At 47.2% G+C, this 20,963-nt stretch overlaps 1 long non-coding RNA gene across 1 annotated transcript; it reads left to right on the forward strand.

Moving 5' to 3' along the window:
* Positions 1-14,885: 14,885 nt before the first annotated feature.
* LOC142861584 (uncharacterized) lies at positions 14,886-18,667 on the forward strand. Its single transcript, XR_012912817.1, has 2 exons — positions 14,886-15,028; positions 16,479-18,667. It is a non-coding gene; the product is annotated as an uncharacterized LOC142861584 (long non-coding RNA).
* Positions 18,668-20,963: the final 2,296 nt, after the last annotated feature.

A 20,963-nucleotide genomic window follows, 5' to 3' on the forward strand; every position in this document is an offset into this window, starting at 1 on the left:
CTTCTCAAAAAAGTAGCTTTAGAAACTTAAAATAATAATTAAAATAATCTCAGAAACCTTGAGCTAAGGCTGAATCCAGGAAATTGTATACACCCCTACATACACATGGAATTTATAGACATTTTCTTATCTCCTTTCCAAGAGAAATAGATCAGTGGTTATCAGTACTCATTAATTAAATTAGGGTCATTATATTTCTAGTAAAATCAATTGTCTTCCACTGAAATGGAATCTTTCAAAATCTGGACATAATGAAACAATTTTTAATGGTTGTATTTAATTTAGTGTAGTTCTCTTACTTTATGATTTTCATGTACCACTATCACTAGGCATCTTTTAAAGCTCTAAAAATTTCCATGTAATTTTGCATTTATAATATAAATAAAAATAAATTTCCTTCTTTGACATAGAATATATTTTTTAATCATTTCCATCAAACAAATGTTACAGCTAAATTCTAAATCAATTAAAAATACTCATATAGAAAGTGTATTATGAGCTGCCACGAAAAGTTGTGAGCCTATTCAAGGTTTATGGTGTGGCCTTGATAATTAGAAGATGTTCAGTTGAAATTGTGTGAGGTCTCAGAAAAAGGCTAGCAAAACATCTTTTAAAAGAAAGGAGGTGGAAGTGGTGTTGACTTTTAGAGTTTATTTTCGAAACATCAGAAGAAACCCAGGAGGTCACATTAGAAAAGGAAGAAAAAGAACAATGTCATAGCCTACGGGAGATGACCATCTACAAGTCTTGAGTTAGGAATGAAATGGGAAGCCTGAGTTTTGTTGCCACTTCTAACTCTCACTAGCATGTGACCCTGGCCAGTCAGCCAGGGCAGGTCCCAGCCTCGTCACTTCTAGAGTGTGACCCAAGAGTAGTTCTTTGGTCTGTCTGTCTGTGTGCCCATGTCCTGGTCCATGACATGAGTACAGAAATGCTCCCAACCTTCCAGTTGTGATGTACCAATAACACATTTCAGGAAGAACCTTCATCAGAGGGCTTGATAGACAGCAAGTAACCAATGGACCAAGAGTAATTTCACAGTTCAGAGGGGCCTCTCAGCTTTGCCATGCAAGCTGGCTCCTCTGACCCTGCCACCCGGCTTCCAAGTCTCCTGCCGATTTGGCTCCATTTAGGATGGCAGTGCTGTTACCACTCGGTTTTACAGGTGTAGGAGACAGGGGCAAGGGGATATTTACTTGGTTGCAGAGTTTTCTAGACATGGGGCTAATGTGATCGTATTTGTGTTTTAGGTAGTTAATGAAGGTGTGTGTCGGGTGACTCCGTGCAGGCAAGACCTGTGAGGCTGCTGCTGCAGACGAGTGGGGGCGGGGAGAGGCCAGAGTGGAGAGATTTCTAAAATGTGGATGCAGATTGGACATGGGGCAGGAGGAGAAGGAAAGGGGGCCCCTCCCCAATTCACTCTCCCACTGTTGCTAGAGGTGTTTGTCACATCCTTGTCTACACAGCCTTCCACGGGTCCCCCGGCCATTGCCCACTAGGTAAAGATCAAGTGCCCAGAGAGGCAGTACCCTGGTCCACAGACCTTCGTAGCCACGCCCTGCTCCCAGCCTCCACGGCTATCACATCGGTCACATTGGGCCACTCCTCTCTGATGCCTGTTTCCTTCCTATCACCTGGTAAAACCCTACTCAGTGTACAAAATGCAGCTCGCGTTGTCCACCTTCCAGTGTCTCCCCACTCCGCACCTGTCGGGATGAGTGGATTTGTGCCACCTAGACTTGTTCACAGAGATGTCGTATTAGAGGTAGTGAGAAGGGTGACTTTCTCCCGTCAGATTAGGAGTCTTTAGGGACAGGGGTGTGATCTTACCCTTCTGTGCAGCTTGCCACAGAGCCAGGGCTCGAGGAAGTGATGGAAGGAAGGAAGGCGGGCCCTGGAGGGCAGTTCAGGTGGAGCTGGGTGGAAAGTGGGTGCCAAGTGGGCGCCGCTTTTCCTTTATGGACCGGGCACCTGGGAGGGCCAGGCTGTGAGGGTGTGAGGACAGTGTGAGGGTGAGCAGGTGTAACAAAATCCAGGGGCTTGGAACCCCGATGTGCAGGCAGGCCTACGGCTGGGGGCCATTTGCAGGTAGAAAAGAAGAGAAAGAAGAACTTGCAGAGGCTGTTACTGTGGACTACGTCGTGGGCCCTTGGGGGCCCCAATTGGTAAAAAGATGCCCTGAAGGAGTCCAGGAAGGACAGCACCAAAGTTTCCTTTTTGAGATGGGCCTTTGCTGTAGCCAGCCATGGCATCCATCTTTCACTGTAGAAGTGCCCTCTATAGAAAACATCAGAACTGATCTCTCTAAAGTGCAGAATTTAAGTTTTAATTGTGTCTTTGCATGCCTGCAGGCTCTCTTGTCTTATGGTATTTTCTAAAGTGGGTTACAAGTGGGGTTTATATATACACATGTCAACAATCTACTAGAAATGACATGACAATAACCATTTACTCTTTAATTTTATTGCATATCAGATCAGAATGGCTCGAGCCTACAATCTCTGAGAGCTTGAACTGTTTATTCCTGTTGGAAACCACTACAGTTAAAATTATACCCAAAAGGATAACTTTATTTTGTGGGGGGGGGGCAGTAGGTGGGTGGAAGGATCCACAAAATTAAAATTCTAGAAGATTTAAGTCATTTTTTTCCCTCTCTTCAGAACACATGTTGCTGGTGCTGTGAGCTCTTATTATGTTTAAAAACACTCTAATGACCCAGATCCTTTGCTGCCTGAGAACGAGGCCCCGGCACGGCACGGTGCAGCCGGCGTTTCACCCTGCGTGCATCTGCCCAAACTCGGGGGCTGGGCTGAAGCCCCAGGTGACTGCCAGCAAACAGTATTGACTACTGCTGTTTGGAAACACCAGCTGCACTTGGGCACCTCACATTCTCTTCTCTCTTTGTTGTAGGAGAACATTTTTCCTACAGGGGTGACTTCTCCTGGGGCAGAGAACCCTGCCCCAGTCTACCCCTAAATCTGTGTGTAAATCCACACAAGCCCCAGCCTAACCCATGAACCACCCGTGCAGAGCACAGAACAAACAAGTGAGCATAATGGACATATTTACGAAAGTTCCTGTGGTTTTTGTAAAAATTGCCACAAATTTGGTAACTTAAAACAACAGAAATTTATTCTTTCACAGTTACAGAGACCAGAAGTCTGAGATCAGTTTTAATTGTTACTAATTGAACATCATCAAAATTAAATTTTTTTCTTTCAAAGATACTATTAATATTAAGGACATTGAAAAGTCTCCCTCAGATCGGGAGAAAATATCAAAGGATTTGTATAGAGAATATATTAAAAACTATAATGATTCAATTATAAGAATATAAAAAAACCCAACAAAAATGGGTAAAAAATTTGGACACTTAGAAAAGAAGATTGCTAAGAAATGCCTGGTAAGCTCATGAAGTGATGCTGAACATAATTTGTATCAAGTATTTGTATGACAAATGACATGTAAGATGAACTACCACTAAGCACCCATTAGGTTGGCTACAGTGAAAAAGACTGAGTGTGCCAAGTGCTGGCGAGGTTATGGAGCAACCAGAACTCTCGTACACTTCTGGTGGGAATGGCAAATGGTAGAGCTGCTCTGGAAAACATTCTGGCAGCTTCCTTACAAGGTAAACACATACCTACCCTGTGACCCAGCCTGGCCTTTCTACTTAGTCCTTACTCAAGTGAAATAGAAACATAGATTAGAACAACAACATGTTCATGAATGTTCGTAGTAGCATTATTTGAAATAGCCTCAAAACAGGGAGCTGCCCAAATATTCATTGTAAGGGTAAATGAAAATTGTTTTCTTCACTTATGAAGGGCGAAGAGATCATTTTCCTTCCCCCTTTTGCTTAGACTGCTTTTGGGGACACAGTGAATCTGAGTCTTTGATCTGATCTCTGGAATAGGGACTCATTTTCCCTAGGGATTGAGCCCGATCTCCAGTGTTTACAATGTAAGGATATTTCTCAGGTCCAGTCAAATAAATGTATCTTGGGAATTAGCTCAAGGCTCTCTTACAGGAAATGTGCAGGATATTATAAAGAGTAGTCGTTTAGTCTCTTGAAGATAAGAGAAGTTATTGTTCTTTCTTCTTCTCCTTTGTTCCATAAGATGTGCCAGATTTTTTCCTAACATTGTAGTCATTTTCAAGCTACCTCACCTGCATGTACATATGTTAATACTTATTCAATAACAAAGTGTTTTTTCTGTCTTCTGTTGGTACAGGGGAGTCTTTCTCTTGGCCAGATCACTTTATTTCCACACCACCAAAAGGTGAATAGCTAAATGTATTGTTGTCTATTAGTACAATGGCAAACTGCTTGGCACTAAAAAAGAATGAAGTATTGATTCATTCAAAAACATGAATGGATTTCAAAACAATTATGCTCAGGGAGAGAAGCCAGGCACAAAAGAGGACCTATTGTATAATTACATTTTTATAAATTTCTAGAAATACAAACTAATCTATCATGACAGAAAGCAGATTAGAGATAACAGAGAACAGAGAATTTAGAGAGAGATGATTACAAAGGGACACAGGAAACTTTCAGGGTGACGGACGTGTACACTTTTCATAATGGTGATACTTTCATGGGTATATATGTGCGTGTGTATGCTTATATTTGTATGTATACACATATACATATGGCAAAACCTAATTGTAACATTTAAAGATATGCAGCTCATTATTCATCAATTACAACTAAAGTTTAAAAACAATAAAGAAAGCCTTGAACTCTATTTCCCTTTTTCTCCCAGAGAACTGGACTCCACTTTTTAAAGTTCAAGGGGCGATTTTGCAAAAGAGCTGAGGTTGGGGAAGATATGCAATAACAGATGATCTCAGCTGCATGCCAGAGAGGGGACTGTGCCCAGGCTATGGAGCAGATGGAGGGAGTGTGACATCTGAGAGAACGGGGATGGCGGTGGGGACAGTCCTGGAGCCCTAGGCGACAGTCACCAGAACAAGGAGCTGCTTCTCACAGATACACTCAGAAAAGGGTGGGATCTGCTGTGTCCTGCCCATGGTGCTGGAGCTCTTTTAGGTGATTATTAAAGAGATAAAGTTGTTCTGGAAGGCTGGACAACTGGGGACACTCATCCTTCTCTAGGTTGTACCAATTGTGTTTTCATTCGATATCTTTGAATGAAATGGTTATCTGAAGCCTTTCTAAACATTTCACCTCGGTGCCGGCCCATTGCCTCCAAGACGTGATTCTAGGAGTGCGGGAAACATGCCTGTGCTTCAGAATGTGCTTCCCTCCCAGCTCCTGGAAGCCCAGAAAGTCACTGTCGTGGCTTCATTCTGGCAGCCGAAGGTCAGAAAATGCTTCCTAGTATTTTTTAGTTACAGGAGTAACACATAAAAAATCAACAACTAACCCAGAAGAACATAAATTGAAACAAAAATTCTCAAGTCAACTTTATTCTCTGTCTCTCTCCCTAGAGGTAGAAAAAATTGTTAATTTTCATGTGTCCTTCAAGAAATTTTCTATGTATTTACTGAACATATATTTGTGTAAGTATATTGGCAGTCACCCCTTGACACATGGGTTACAAATATTCTCCCAGCCTGTAGGGTTTCTTCTGACTTTATCTTCAGCATCAAAGCCATCATCATCATCATTCGTTGTACAGATATTTGACACTTTTGGATAGACGTATTTATCAATATTTCTCTCCATGTCCCCTGGGTCTTGTGTGTTATGCTTACAAAGGGCTTCCAGGATCTGATATTATTTTTAAAATCTACATTTCCCCTCATTTTTAGTTTTTATTTTAAAACTTTGATCTATGCTTTATTTGGGTGGGAAGTAGGGATTTTGTTCTTCTTCAAATGGCTCTCCGGTTGTCCTAGGATTATTGAATAATTCAGATTTTCCTCAATTTGAAATGCTACTGACATATGATCTACCTACGGACTGTGCCATCCTTTCCATTTCTTGGTCTACAAATTTTGGCCTGGGCCAAGCTGTTTTATTAGCAATGATCGCGCATCCAACGTGCTGGTCCTCGAGACAAAGGGCGGAGCGCCCTCGGCCACAGCCGCGCGCCAGGGTCGGCAGCGCCCCCTGCCGGCGGGCGGACTCCTCCTTGCCCTGTCGGGCCGTGTGTCCCCCGAGGAGTGGGCTCCGTCCAGCTCGTCTTCTCTCGGGTCCGCTGACGGACTGCCCGTCCGCAGCCTGGCTCAAGCGACTGGCCTGCTCGGCCTCTGCGGGTGGAAACGCAGGCGCAGCGGCCGCCGGGCGGAAGGCCAGCGTGCGGGGGATGCAGTGCGGAGGCTGCTAGTTCCTGGGGCTGCGCTCACAGAATCAGGACAGATGGGGGCGACAGTGCACGCGACCTGGGGACAGTGTCATGGTGGCTTCGCTGCTGAGGGGCTGGCAGTGGACTGATGTCTTTGCGACCGCGGCCACATGGGGAGGCGGACTCTGCAGCGGAATCCGCCAAGTCTCTCCGCCTCCCTCCCCGGCTCTCGTGGTGCCTCAGTTGCCTTGGTGTTTCCCATCCCAGGACTCTTGCACCGAACAGCTGTGCGTTGCCCTCAGTTCTTCATCTCATGACTGTTTTCCACAGCCACAGTGGAATTCGTAATTGAGGGAGGGGAGAGTTAGAGCTCAATTTCGTCATTTAAAAAAATGTCTACACAAGTACGCAGCCCATGGCGGCAATCTTGAAAGCCGGTTCCCAAGTCTGAATTTGCAGACAGGTGCTGGCTGCGAGCTGCTTCACAACCTCCTGGGGGACTGTCTTAAAAAGAGTGTCCTGGCCATCTCTGGAAATGGCCATTTCACAGACCTGGGGTTTTTCTGGGAGTCTGTATTCTTGTGACGGGCATCAGGTTATTCTAATTTGCAGCAGAGTGGGGCACCCTGGCTCTGGGGGGTGCGTGGGTGACTTCATTGACTGGAAACAGCCCATCTCTTTCTGTCCCTCCTTCTGCCTCATCCGCTGACTGGTGCCTGAAAACCTCCCAAAGGAGCTTGTAACAGCCCAGGGCACAAACGCCAAGGGCCATAGACACGCTGCTCCCGTGATTCTTGCACTTCATTTTTATTTCTTTTAACTAAATCTCTGAAGTCCAGCAAAATGCAAAATAATGTGAGCAGATGTAGTGAATTAGAGATGGCAAAAATTCTTCACCATTCCTCTCACTGAGAGGTAAGGTCTGCGTCTCCTCCCCGTTGGTTCTTGTACTGCTTTGCTGAATAGAACATGGCAGCAGCAACGCTGGGCCAGTTTCTGAGACCAGGGCCCAAGAAACTGGCAGCTTCCATTTTCTGTCTGGTGAATCTGAATTTGGAACTCAGCTGCCATGCTGTGAGGAAGCCCAGGCAACCCTGTGGAGAGGCCCATGTGGAGCAGGACAGCAACACTCAGCCAAACACCCCAGCTGAGCCACTCAGCCAGTGGCAAGCTTTGTGTTGTCAGCCATGGGAGCAAGCATCTGAGCAGTGGACCTAACAGTCCCAGTGAGTCACCCCAGCTGATGCCACGTAGATCAGAGTCCCTGCCAGGCCCAGCCCAGATCGAAGATTTGGGAGCAAAATAAATGGCTGTTGTTATTTTGGGCTGGCTTGTTATGCAGAATGAATAACTGGAACAGGGGAGGCACTCAAAGTGGCTGGTTGTTCAGCACAGGCTTCTCTTGTCTCTGTTCTGCCACCAAGCAGCCATGAGACTGTGGACAAGTTACTAATCTTTACAAACCTCAAGTTTCTCCATTGTAAATTTGGGTAAAACTGGACCAAACAGTCAAGATACTAAAAAATATTCAATGATTTTGTGAAACTTTATGGTTTTTATTTTCATTTGTATGAGGGCTAGGTGAGTAGTTTTTGATAGGAGGTAGAGAGAGAAGCAGACTTTTGTTATTTTGGGAAAATCATCCCTGATCCCCTACCCCACCACTTTTGGGATAGGTGTGGCTCCTTTGACACCCAGACTGCATACACCTTCAACACAGAGTTTGCTACAGTATATGAAAATTGAGCAAGGGTCATGATTCTTCCTTCTTTCTCTCTGACACCTAGTACCGAGCTTAGTAGGTAATAGGCGCTTGATAAATATTTTTTGAATGAATAAATGGATGTAACATAGATGAGGAGATTTTGAAAACAAAAGATAGATGAAATGAAAACCATTTATAAGAAAAGGGCCAGAAATTCTAGCTCGGTGATTGTGGAGGACGAGGTGTAGATAGTGGCTAGCAACTTTATCATTGCCTGAGTGGGGCTTTAAGTCACAAAATTTGTTTTGATATTTAATGCACTTTGAAGGAGGAAATGAGATTTTGAGTCATTTATAGGAAGCACGTGTTAAAAAGAATTTGAGAGCAGTGTTCTAGCTACTTTATCCTCTGCCTGGGACTGGCCCCCTACGCACTGCCCTTCTGTCTCAGGCAGAGACCGCAGAGTTACCCCAGATAAGGGTTTTGGAGGAGAAGAAAATCCGGGGCAGGCAATCTTACTTAGCAAGCTGCTTTCACCTCTCCCAGGCAGATACTATGGGGCTCGCTCTGAAACAGGTTTCCTTCTTTTCTTTAGAGCCAACGAGGACTTCGTGGGGCGGGCATCCACTAGGACTCTAGCCGCAGGGGCCACATAACCACATAACAAGGCATTTTAGATTCAGGTGCTGCTGTTGCCCCAGAAATGAAGTTGGCTCAGATCATCCTGGAAGGGCGGCCAGAAAGGCTCTCACTTGGTCTGTGGAGGTTGAATCCGTTAATAGTCTGGGGATTTCCTGTCTTGAGAGTAAAAAGGTGTAGCCATGCCAAATATAATTAAACACTTACCCTCAGACGCGTTTCAGAACTATTCACAACACCAACATGTGGTTTGTGTCTTGCTGGGAATTTAAGGTTATTGCATGGAAAAGGAGGGGGAATTTTTTTTTTCCTGAAATTTCTCACTTACTTTTGAGCTGAACAGTTTTTAACAGGAAGAACTGACTGTCAAATAACTTCTGAGATGCCACCTTTCTCTCCTCCTGTTTCCTTTCTTACAAAATTGAGAAACTCAAAATTTCAAGGCTGCAGGTAGTTTGGTGTTTCTTTCCAATTTTTCTGACATTCTATCCATTCTTCTCCTCAGTGGACTTGGTAGGCTTCATAGACCCCTTTCCTTCTCATTCCTGAGATGAACAAACATACATTCTTTTCCTGTGTTTTATTCTAGACTTAAAGCATTTTAGACCATTGGACTTAAAATATTTCTTTTTTTATTGTTGTGCCTTTATTTTTTTAGAAAATAAAAATTGTATATGTTTATAGTGTACAACATGCTTTAAAATGCGTATACTTTGTGGAATAGCTAAATTAGCATATGCTCTCCTCAAATACCATTTTCTCTAGTCTCTTAGCAAATTTTAAGAATCCAATACATTGTTATTAATTGTGGTTACCATGTTGTACATAAAATATTTCTTTTCTATCTGTGTTTAGTATTCCCTTCTTCAAACTATGCTCTCTGATCTTTGCTGGAAATAAAAGCCAATCTATTTCTGTTAACTATAAATATAGACAAATGTCTATAGTAAAGAAAAAAAAAAAGAACCTGGGTGAGCTAGAGAAGTTGGGGAAGAAACAGGGACTAAATAGAGGTATGTGAGTAAAAGAAAATGATTCCAAAGTCGAAACACAGAAATTTAGTTTTAAATGAGGCAAGGGGAGGAATCTGTAAGCGTTGGCACAGGCTAGTCTCGCTGTGACTACAGACAGCCCCGATTTCAGGGCTTAGAAACTGTGAGAGTGTATTTTCCTATGCACGGGAACTCCTGTGGGGCCTGGGGGACCCTCTAGACAGTCATCCCCACATCAGCAATCAACAAACTACGGCTGCTGGCCGCCTGGCTCATCGTCTGTTTCTGCAAATCTGGTTTGATGGAACAGACCAGCTAATTTGCTCACGCACCGTCCGTGGCTGTCTTCATGCTGCAATGGCAGAGTTGGTTGCCTGCGACAGAGACCGCAGGACCTGAACAACCCAGTGTCCGGGCCTTACGGAAAGCGCACACGGTGCCGCCCTCTGTGGTCCTGGCAGCGTCCTCCCACCAGCGCCGTGTCCTGATGCTGCGTTGCCAAGGAGGGTGGTGCTGACCCCTGAAAGCCCCGGCCCAGGGGACACAGTCACTCTGCAAGACCAAGGCCAATGTCCACTTCATGGGGAAGTGCCGTCTTCCCAGGCGCTGGTTCCAAGGGGAACCCAGCGTCTGAGAACAAAAGGAGGAGCTGCTGAGAATGGGAAGGGCACATGGGACATTGAGGCAGGCTGCAGAGCCCGGGAGGCCCAGTCCCAAGGGCTTGGGCTGTGGAGTCAAGATTTGGGGGTATGAAGACGCTGGGGACCTTTGAGGGGCTTAATGAATTGTCACCCTGTTTCTACCTGATTTCTGACCCTACTGAAAAGTAAGACGAGTGAGTCTGCAGGGGGAGAACTGAAAGGTCTCCTCCGTTCGCGACAAAGCTGGTCCTGAAGAACCCCACGCTGAGCCCAGGACAGACTGCACCATCATGACTCGACCTGCCCTGCATGGGGAGAGAGAGACAGAGAAGGGGAGGGCGGAAGAGAGGCTCCTGCACAAGCTTACCCGCATCAGGCGGTTCGGTTCTTCTCCGGGGCCTGGAGTAGGGCTGGGAGCAGGAGAGCGGCCCACCCGCCCGCAGAAATGCCAGGAGGAGGCGGGAACCAGCCCTCTCCCCGGCAAGCCCAGCCACCTCAGGGGGAGGGGGCAGGGCTCACGCTCCCAAGGACACAGTAGCGGAGAGGGAGAAGGTGAGGGAGAAGATGAAGACTCAGGGAGAGCAGTCGCGCAGACAGAGGAAGGATGCTCGGAAGGAAAGACGCGGGGAGACAGTTGAGGCAGGGGCAGGGAGCAATGCAGGGCGTTTCAGAGAGAAGCATGGGAGACTTCGGGACGGAGAGAGAGAGGGAGAAAAGATGGCTATGGAGAGTGACTGGGCAGCGATCACAAAGGCACGTGTCCTGGCTGGGCGGGTCCAGGCTGGCTAGGAAGGGCAGCCATGGGACTGGGGGTCCAGCTGCTCGTCCAGTTTGCCCTCCAAGGTTCCTGGCCCCACTGCACTGTGCCAGGGCCAGAGTACGAGGCTGTGGGCAATTCACTGCTCAGAGGATCATGTTGGCTGGGTCAGCATGGGCCTGTTGGGCTGAGGGAGGGCTGTCCTTGCCCCTTGAGCCCTGGCCTGGGAGGTGGTGAGCACCCAGGTGGGGTTAGGGGTACAGGGGCTTCCTGGGTTTGCTATCCCCCCATCACTCCCAGCCTGGCGGTGAAGGGCACCTCTTTGAGATCCTCTTTCACCCATTTTAAAAATGATCTTTAGGATGATTGTTAAAGTTCAGCCTGGTTAAAGCAGAATCCATTTGTAGCCACACAATTTTAAGCATTTAAAAAAATCAGCCAGGACACAGGAAACCTTTGCAGTGATTCTCCCATCTGATATTTTTCAACTCAGAACATTAAACAATGAGGGGTGGGTGGGAGGGTGAGAACAGCTTTCTTAGGAAGAACGGCCCCCCCGCCCCCACCCCCTGCGATCATCGCCAGCACTGCCGTCTTGTCTGGGTACATCCTTTTTGGCTGTTTGCAAAAAAAGACTCCCAGGGCCTTAGGGGACGCACGGGTGGACATCATCTTGGTGAGTTCCCAAGCCGCGAGATCCACGGTCCTGCGCACACCCGCACAGAGCGTGCGCTCAGAACGCTCGCCCACATCTGGCATCTAGAGAATAGCTGAAGTAGGTTACATCCTTCTTGGCCTCGACAAAATCCATAATGCATTTTCCCAAGCACTTTGCCCCTTCCTTTTTCAAGTGGTCTATTTTCTCAGGGAAATGCAATCCGTATGTTTCTGACTCATTTACACTTAACTCATCAGACTGCTGTGTGCTAAGGCCATTGGCATTTGGGGACCTGAGGAAGCTGCCACAGACTTTATGAGGCACGGGGCACACGGGCTGGTCTCATCCAGCGTCAAACCAGGACTTTTCCTGTCCATACGTAGACGCAGAAACTCTTGGACCAAACTCAGATTTGTGACGGGTCCCTTCTAATTCCTCCTGAGAAGTTAATGAGAAAAACAGGGGCAAATGGCACCCCACCTCTCTGCTTCCCTTGCCCTTAGAATAATTCAAGTGCTCAGGGTTACAAATAAATTTGGAGAGTTCTGACTTCAGTCTGATTCTAGGGGTCCAGACTGGTCTTGGGTTCGCTAAAATGGCCTTCTGCCATTGGTGCCACTTTCTCTCCACTTGGGGAAGACTAATGTGCATCGTAAATGAGGAATAAACAAAACTGCTAGTACTGAGGGGCCAGCCTTTGTGACGCAGCCACGGAGTTCTGGTCTGCTTTGATAAGTAGGAGGGAAACCCTAGTAAAGTACTCTGATGTCAGAGACTTACTTAAACAAAACCTGCTTACCCGGAGGGGTGGATGCCCACCCTGGGGTCTGCACAACCCTCCACATTTGCCTCTAAAGCTGCACAACTTTCAGAATGACTGCCCCAGGCTGCTGCAGGATCCTTAATCATCACAGAAAAATCCAATTATGTTCAGCTCTATGGAGAGAAAATAAATGCATGCATATGTTTTAGAAACATCTTTCACATGGAGGATGGAAACAACTAGAATTTTCTGGTTAAAACAAACTTAATCCCCCAAATTTGAGTAACCACACCACTGCCTCCAATATTAATAAAAAAAGGTGATAAAAGTCACCATTTATTGATGGCTTATTATGAGCTAGGAACTTTACACACATTACTTTAAGCCTCACAATCACTTTCAAGGGTTGCTGTTGTCCCCATTGTACTGATGAGGGAACTGCAGCTCAGGGTGGCCGGCAAGTGGTGACCGAGGGTCGACGCCCAGCCTGGATCACGCCTCTGCCTTTCCTTCACACCACCAGCTTCTCCCAAGATGCTTTTTATAGAGGCATAAATTCTGCTTCATTTTCAAAAGGGATTGCAACCTGTGTTTTCCAGTAGCCATATTTTAACCTTTCTCCCCAGGCTGACCCAGGGCTACATGAGGCATCACCCTGGGAGTCGAGGCTGAAATCTTCGCTTGGCGAATGCAAGATGAAACCGTGCAGAAACAGCACCCCACTTGGAGAAGTTGGCATTTCCCTTAGACTTCCCTGAAAAATGATTTTGAAGAGGCAAGAGGTGGTCAGAAAGCTGGGCCCCTCTAATCCTGGGTGCCGGGCAGGGGTGGGTGGCCACACACCACCTGCCAGAGGAAGCCGCTGGGTTTTAGGGGCAGCCTCCAGCCTAACGTTCCTCCAGCCTAACGTTCCTCCATCCACGGGAAGATGGGACTAAGTGGGCTGTTTCCCCAGCTGCTGAAGGGTTAGCTAGGAGGCATGTGGAATGGCCTGTCACAGTGTCAGCTCCTGGCCACTCGACCTACGTTAGGTGTGTCTGGGTCTGTAAACAGCTTAAATTTGGTTAAAGAAGTGTGCTTATCATGGAATGGCCATTTTAGCTTTTTGAGATGGCATTATTGAGTGAAGCTTGTCTGTAAACAAGATTCTGGACAAGATCATTTTTTCCCTTTTCTTTTCTGTGCCGGGCTGACCTTATTGGTAGAATTATACTGGATTTAAACACATACCACTGCATCCAGTCTGAAACTGGTCTGCAAGATCTGGCTGCACACAGCCTTGGAGTTGATCCTCAGCCTCCCTGCCGTGCTCAGTCCAGAAACCCTGGAGGGAAGCCCTTCCCTCCTGCTTCTAGGCCTGTTAGAGAAGCGGATGCTGAGATACACACACTCCTAAAATGCAGACAAGAGATAGTTGTTCTGAGTACTTTTCAACCTAAAACGTGTGGATTTCAAAAGAAGGCAAAGAGATGGTTATTCTTGGCTACACTGAGAAAGTGGTCATTATTGCTTCTCGTGCAATGATTTATCAATAGCAAATAACTCAAAGAAGGGCTCACAGCCAGTGCAAGGTGCTGGAGTGTGGCAGGCGGTTGCTAACTTTGCGTGAGCGTTGTGAAGAGGCCAGAGGCTGAAGCACGTGCTGTGTGTGAGAGAGAGAGACAGAGAGATAGAGACAGGCAGAGACAGACTGAGTCTGCCACCCCCAAAGACTCCTCAGCATATGCGCCCTGGCAAATGCGACTGTCCCAAAGTCAACTTGTAGCCTGGCAGCCTTTCAGAGAGAGCCAGACGACAAAAGCAGGCCCAGTTTGAATCCTCACGGGAAGCAGTGCGGCCGGCTCACTGGAATGAAGAAATGAAATGGGAATTGCCAATTCCCAGAACTGAGGACCTCTCTTGATCAGAGGGAAAGTCCCGACTCAGCCTGACTTCAAAACACAAATTTGTCAGTGTTCAATTAACAAGCTCTTGTGCAGCACTTTGGTCTTCTTACATGAGCAAAGTGACTCGCAATGGTAGCAGATTACTTTGGGTGACAGGAATAAAGTTGGTCCGTTTCCGCCATGCTGGCTGTGCACCCTCCCGTCTCACATTCCCAAGCACGGGCTTCCCAGCAGGTGTGACAGAAGTTTGCGCTCGTGGGGACACGAGTGGGAGATCAGGCCCGGGCAACAAGAGGCGGACAGCACATCCTCAGAGCTATTTTTATTTTAATTTTTAGCAAGCATAAGGGGAAAGCACGGTCTTGTTGCTCCTGGCCATGCGTGTTGATGTCACCACACACAATAAAGCTCCACCACGTGTTTGGGTGAGAGAGTTTGCTGCCAAGATGAAGAAATGTGAGGAGGAGGAGGAGGGAAGATAAAAACTGAACTTCTAAGGCTCCTTTAAATTGTACCATCTTGAGCCAAGAAGAGCGCGAGTTATGTAAGCGCTGGCCGGGTGCCCACATCTGGCAACAGTCAGACGCTGGTGAGCAGGCGGCTCCCCGCACGCGGAGCGGGGTCCACTCTGGAAAGAATGTGGAGTCTGTGGAGAAGTCCCCGGGACCTGGCCGCCAGCAGGGCACCCCAAGGGAGCATTTTTGGTCGTCTGATCTTGCAGTGCAGCCAGGTGAGTGACTTCTGCCCTCCCTGCCAGGTCCCGCTCAGGGTGGCTTAAACCCCAGGCTCGTTCCTGTGTGAATTGGAAACCATGCCCCTGCTTCCGCGTCAGGCTTTGAGATCCACTTTTCTCTAGGTCTTCCAAAGATTCTTAGAGAAAATAAGGCTCTTTCCTGTGTCTGAAACTTTAGTCCTGCCTCCCCTCAAAAAATTGCAACTGGTCACTCCTAAAAGCCACAGTGGCTCAGTGTCCCATGTATTAACTATCTCCTATTGGCTGCTATTAGGCCTGACACTTCTGGAGCTCACGGAGCCCCTGAATCAGGGAGCTGAGAGCACAGCCACACTTCGCTCATGTGGGTTCTGCATGTTGGGTGTGTGTCTTACAAACAAGTACTAACCTGGCCCTGTTTATGTGGTTTAGATCTACCAAACCAGCCAAGCTAAATGCAGAAACTAAAATGTGCATTCTTTCCCTAGAGGAACAACAGAAGAAAACGTGTCAGCCAAACACTTTGGGAAACTTTAATGCACGCTCACAGCCAGGCGTCACGTTCCAGGGCAGGACAGTGGCAGCACAGACAAGATTGTGCGGTGCAGGCTACACTTGCACGTGTAAAACCCATAGCTCTGTCAGAGAAAAAGGTCTTGGGGCCTCTTTGCAAAACCAACCCTGCAGTATCTGGTATGATTTAGCTTTGTTCATAAAAGACCACAGTTGGTTCCTGTTAAGTCAACAGCATTTGAATTGCTGCTCAGATATTCGGCTCTAACAAGATATTTTATGACTTCTCCGTGTGCAAGCTGCATTTCTCAATGCCTGCCAACTCTTTGAGTTTCTTCTTTCCATAGAGAGGAGGAAAGAGAGCAAAGGGAGTTGAGAGAGTGCATACTCAATCCCATCTTCCCTGCTAATCTCATACTTCCATGCTGAATGATCTAGCTACTACTATAAAAGGCATTCTTTGTGTTTCCCTTTCTTACATTTTCTATTTCCTATAAAATAGAAATAGATTGGGAATTTGACTTAAGCTTTAGCCCAGTGAGCTACTCCCACAGGGACCATTTTCAGTGGAGCAATGGGAATCCTCGCCCCACTGGTGTGCCCCACAACCAGCCCGTCTCTGGGGTGGCCTCGGCAGCCTGGCGATGTCACCTGGCAGGAGCCCATCTCCATTCTGCTATGACTGGTTATGGAAACCGTCCAACAACCCAGTCCAGTTTAACCTTGTACCTAGCGGTCTGAGAACCTTGGCTCCAGAAAAGCTATGAGGGACAATTTGGAAAAGTCTGTGAGGAATACAGCCAGGCATCTGTCTTCCCTGCAAATAGCATTGGTGGAGATTGGGGGTGTGTGGGAGGACTAAAAGAATATAAATAATAACTCTTTTCTGCTGGGTGCTTGTTTAAGCTGGACACTAGTCTAGGTATAGCACGTGGTTTGTCTTATTTACCTCCAGAGACATCTTCTTAGACATCACTTTCAACAGACAGAAGAGAGACAATGCATCGTGTTTAGCCAGGATCGAGTGGCACTGTCCTCTGTATTTGCAAACTATCGACCTACAGAGGGGTTGGTGCAGATTCGTAAGTATAAAAGCAAAGTCATTAGATCGTGGGCCTTAGAGTGAGATGAAACTGGACTGGAATCTTGGCTCTGCCATTTATTAGCTATGAAATCCTGGGAAATCATCTAAATCTTATTTTCCTCATTTATAAAATGAACATAATATATCATAGGGTAGTTACAAGAATCCATTGATAAAAAGCACATAAAATGTATAGTATGATGCTCGGCCAATAAACCATTATTACTCGTAGGAAACATTATTAGGTGGTTTGAGGCATGAATGAATAGCTTTTTCCATATTGGTGCTTAAAAAAGAATCCACTTACTCATGTGAAATCTTGCATCCTCTAACCATCGATAACAGACCTCGATGCTGACATTCAGTGTCTTGAAAATGTGCTTGAGCTGCTGGGGGCAGGCAAGGAAGCTGTCCCCTGGCAGGGCACACCTGGGGAGCTGGTGTTGACAGCCACAATTTAGCATTTTGGCCACATCTCTAGGTAAAGCACAAAGAGCACATACATCGAGGGCACGTCAGACCAAAATGTGACCAGCAAGCCCAGAAATCAAGCTATGGAGATGAAGTTAGACCTGACAAAATCAAAACTGGGCCTTTGGCAGGAATGCCTCACGAAGCATGGGAGGAATTTCCTCCAAGTCGATCCACAGTAGAGACAGGGAATGAGGAAAAGAAAAATGCAAGACCAACAACCGAGCTGGGTGGTAACTTGGCGTTTTCATTAAATTAGAAGAATTCTGTTTAGTGAAATCTCTTTAAGATTTCACAGCATGAGATTGTTGTTCGTGGAGTTCCAGTGCTTATGGTGGAAAATGCGTGCAGCCGGGAGCACGTGTTGCGTCGTCATTGTCTACAGAGCGGCGGAGACCGTGGAAACCAACTATGTGCCTTCTAAACCCATTCGAGTTCGAGGTGCTGTGAGACCCTGCGACGCAGCGTTCGTACGGAACCTCGAGGCTGCTGCAGTCAGGCCTCTCCCAGATCCTCCAGGTTGGCTGCCGGGGGCAGCAGCTGCAGCCCTGAGGGTCACCCTTTCCCGGCGTAGCTCACCCTCACGGCTTCAGGGAATGCTGCCCTCCGGACTCTTCCTCAGGGATGTGGGCACAGACACTCTTCTTAACTCCCAACTGTGTGGCGGAGAACAGGGAGTGCCGCTCAGCAAGACGCGACTAGAAGCTGAGGGACGACAGAAGAGACCGAACTGCAGAGAACGACGCGAACCCAACCGCCCTAGAGAGGGCTGCCCCCTCCTTCGGGCAGCCCGGACCCACCAGGCGTGGCAGCTTAACTCAGAGCCCCGCGGCGGGGAACCGCACCCGGGCGGAGGTGCGGGTGTGTGGAGGTGTGTGGAGCCTGGCAGCCGCGCGGAGGGCAGGGCCGCGCTCCCGTGTCTGAGCTGCGCCGAGAGCAGCGGGGCGCGTGGTCCCGGAGCTTCAGGCGTGTGACCGGTCCACAGACGGAGCAGGCCCTCTCCGGAGGAGAGAAAACCAGTGTGAACACTTTGCCGCCAGCTACAATGTGGAGATTATTTGGTAGAGGCTGGATTAGGATTCAGGTGACAGTGACCCCGAGGGCATGACCCCAGCGCTCTCAGGGAGGCAGGTCAATAGCTGGGAAACCAAATCAGGCCACGGCAGACCCTCGGGAAGCCACAACAGAGCTTAAAGCCAATTGCCTCCAGTCCATGCAAAGGGGTTCTACTAATTTGACCTTTTCATCCTTTGTGCTTTTGTGAAGTGAGAGAGTGGCAGAGACTGCCGATTATCCCCCAACGCTTATCCTGCCTTCTGCTCTTTTAGTAATAGAGCCTCCGGAGATTTTTCTGGGCCTGTGGCTACCCAGATATTAATAGAAACTCCATTTCCCAGCCTCAGTGGAAGTGGGCGTGGCCAGTGGGGCAGGAGCAGCGCGGCCCTCCCTGAAAGGGACCTTGGAGGAGACTGGGCATGATCACGTGGTGCTGGCAGCTGGCCCTGTAGAAGGGCATGGTACGCAGCAAGTCAGGGGCTCCTAGCGTGGTTGAACTCGGGTGGGAAAAATACATCTTTACTTGAGCTGATCTTTGTTTAGCACTTCCTTTGTTCTTGGGTGGGAACAATAGACTACTACAATGTTTGCAGAACCTGTTGAGGACTGAACTCTGATCTTTTCTTTTGCTCAAAATTCCTTCCTAAGGGGGCCAGCTGAGTCATGCACACAAATGGTAAAATCCCACTAGGCAGGTTTTGTTAACCAAATATAGTGTGGTTTACTTCCCAACCTGATTCCTGTGTACATTAGCAGCACCTAAAAGATAGAAAGCCCCCATCTTAAGGCAAGCATCCTAGCAGATCCTTATCTTAACTTGAAAGATTCTCCTATGACCTCCCAAGAGTGCTCACACCTTTATCTTAAATTAAGCATTTCCTTTCTGGTATTTTAGATAAAGCCTGACTCTCTCAGCCCATTGTCAGCCAAAGAATCTTTAAAGCCCCCACTTCGAGATGTTCCACCTTTTGGGGCCAAACCAGTGTATGGCTCCCATGTATTTATGACTTTACCTATAACCCTTGCCTCTCTGAAATGTATAAATCCAAACTGTAACCCAACCACAGCGAGTCCACTTGCTCAAGGCTTCTTGGGAGTGGCTTTGGGCTATGGTCCTCAAATTTGGCTCAGAATAAACCTCTTTCAAATATTTCAGAGTTTGGGGTTTTCTATCCACACTGTGAATTTTTCCACCAATAGAATTAAGATGATTTCATAGAAAAACTCAGTTATTGTAAATATCCTGAAATGTTTACACTGATCATATTTTCAAAATTACAATTGTTAGACCTGCCGCAACACCTTGTTAGTTAATATGCTGGGAAAAAGCTCATAAAATTTAAGATTATAATTAATTTAAGATTATACAGGGAATCAATTTCACTGAAATAGTTGTTAATGTCATTGTTTTTTTATGTAATCTCAGGAGTTTAACTTCATGCACTTAAAGACATTATTGTGAAATGGGACCCTTAGCATTTTCCAGACCACTGAAGGTCTCCACTGCACACGCGCACACACACACATGCACACACATGCACTCCTCTTGCCCAGGAGACAGGGGAAGACAAGGTTAAGAGGGTCTGTGATGACCAACGGAGTGAAATTCTACAGCTTAGGGGGAGCATCTTAGCCCGTACCCTGATAATGCAGAAGTTAATCTTAACCTCAGGAAGTCTGGGAAATGCAGTTTTTATCTTTCAAAGCTCTCCAACAAGGAAAGGTTTGTATGAATCTTGAGAAGTGAAAGGGTGGATGCTGGGGATGGCTGGGGATGATGGGGATGGGGTGGCCCCACCGCCATCCCATCTTCCTTCTCGCTGAAGAGCTTGGAAAGCTGAAGTGGCACTTCCGTCGTGTTGTGCAGCTGAGGTCTGAGAGGGGAATCACGTTCATCAGGTTATTGTATCGTTGGGAGATTTGGAGGTGGGAAGTGGCGCAGGGCTATTTTCCTGCCTCCTTTTGGCTGTTTAGCAGCAAGCAATGTCATAGAGATTAAACACTGTAGTTGCTTGCCTGCCGAGTGGCACTTGCTCTGTTTCTGATCCGGTGTCCTGGATGTCCAGAGCACTTTGCGGTGGGGGCAGCAGAGCTCTGGGGGTGGGGGAAGACCTCAGGGGCTGGAGCTCCTCTCTGGTGTCATTTCTGCAGTGGTCTGGAAGTCACTCCTGGGCGCCCAGCCACAAACACTCAGCCTCCAAGAGTTTTGTAAGCACCAAATTTCCTGTATTAAATCCTTCTTGGTTAAAATACCTGGAGTGGTTTCTGTGGGGAGGGGCAGAGTGGGGTGCAGCGAGTGTGTGTGTGTGTGTGTGTCTCGCTAAGCCCAGCCAATAAAGAGAGTTCAGTAATTTTCCCACAGGAGTATTACTTTTTTTTTCATGGTAAAGTCTGCTTTATTGTTGGCAGTTAGTACAAGTCAACAATTATTGATACTCAAAGAAGAGCTCAGAGTTATATATCAGATTAGTGTCTGTACAGAGCTGAATGAAGTTGAACCAAGTGATTGCTGGGATGATTGAAATTGATCCTGCTTCTTGGAAAATGAAGCCACAGGCAGCTGAGACATGGCAGGTGTTGCCCCGCCAGCGGTAAGAATCATGGGGCTCTATACACGAGGGAATCTGCTCCCCCAGCTCAAGATGCACTCGAATCCATTATCCTCCTGAAACAGCTTTAATTTCTCTGGAGCTTTATTTTCAGAATGCTTGCGTGAGGCAGTGCTTATATGTGCGCCGCAGCCCAAGCATGAGCCAGCAGATTCTGCAGCATCTTGGCTTGATTGTGGCCAATAGCCGAGACAACTGAACTCTGGAATGAAAATCAAGA

Source organism: Microcebus murinus, chromosome 17, assembly GCF_040939455.1.
Source record: "Microcebus murinus isolate Inina chromosome 17, M.murinus_Inina_mat1.0, whole genome shotgun sequence".
In the NCBI taxonomy this organism is placed as follows: Eukaryota; Metazoa; Chordata; class Mammalia; order Primates; family Cheirogaleidae; genus Microcebus; species Microcebus murinus.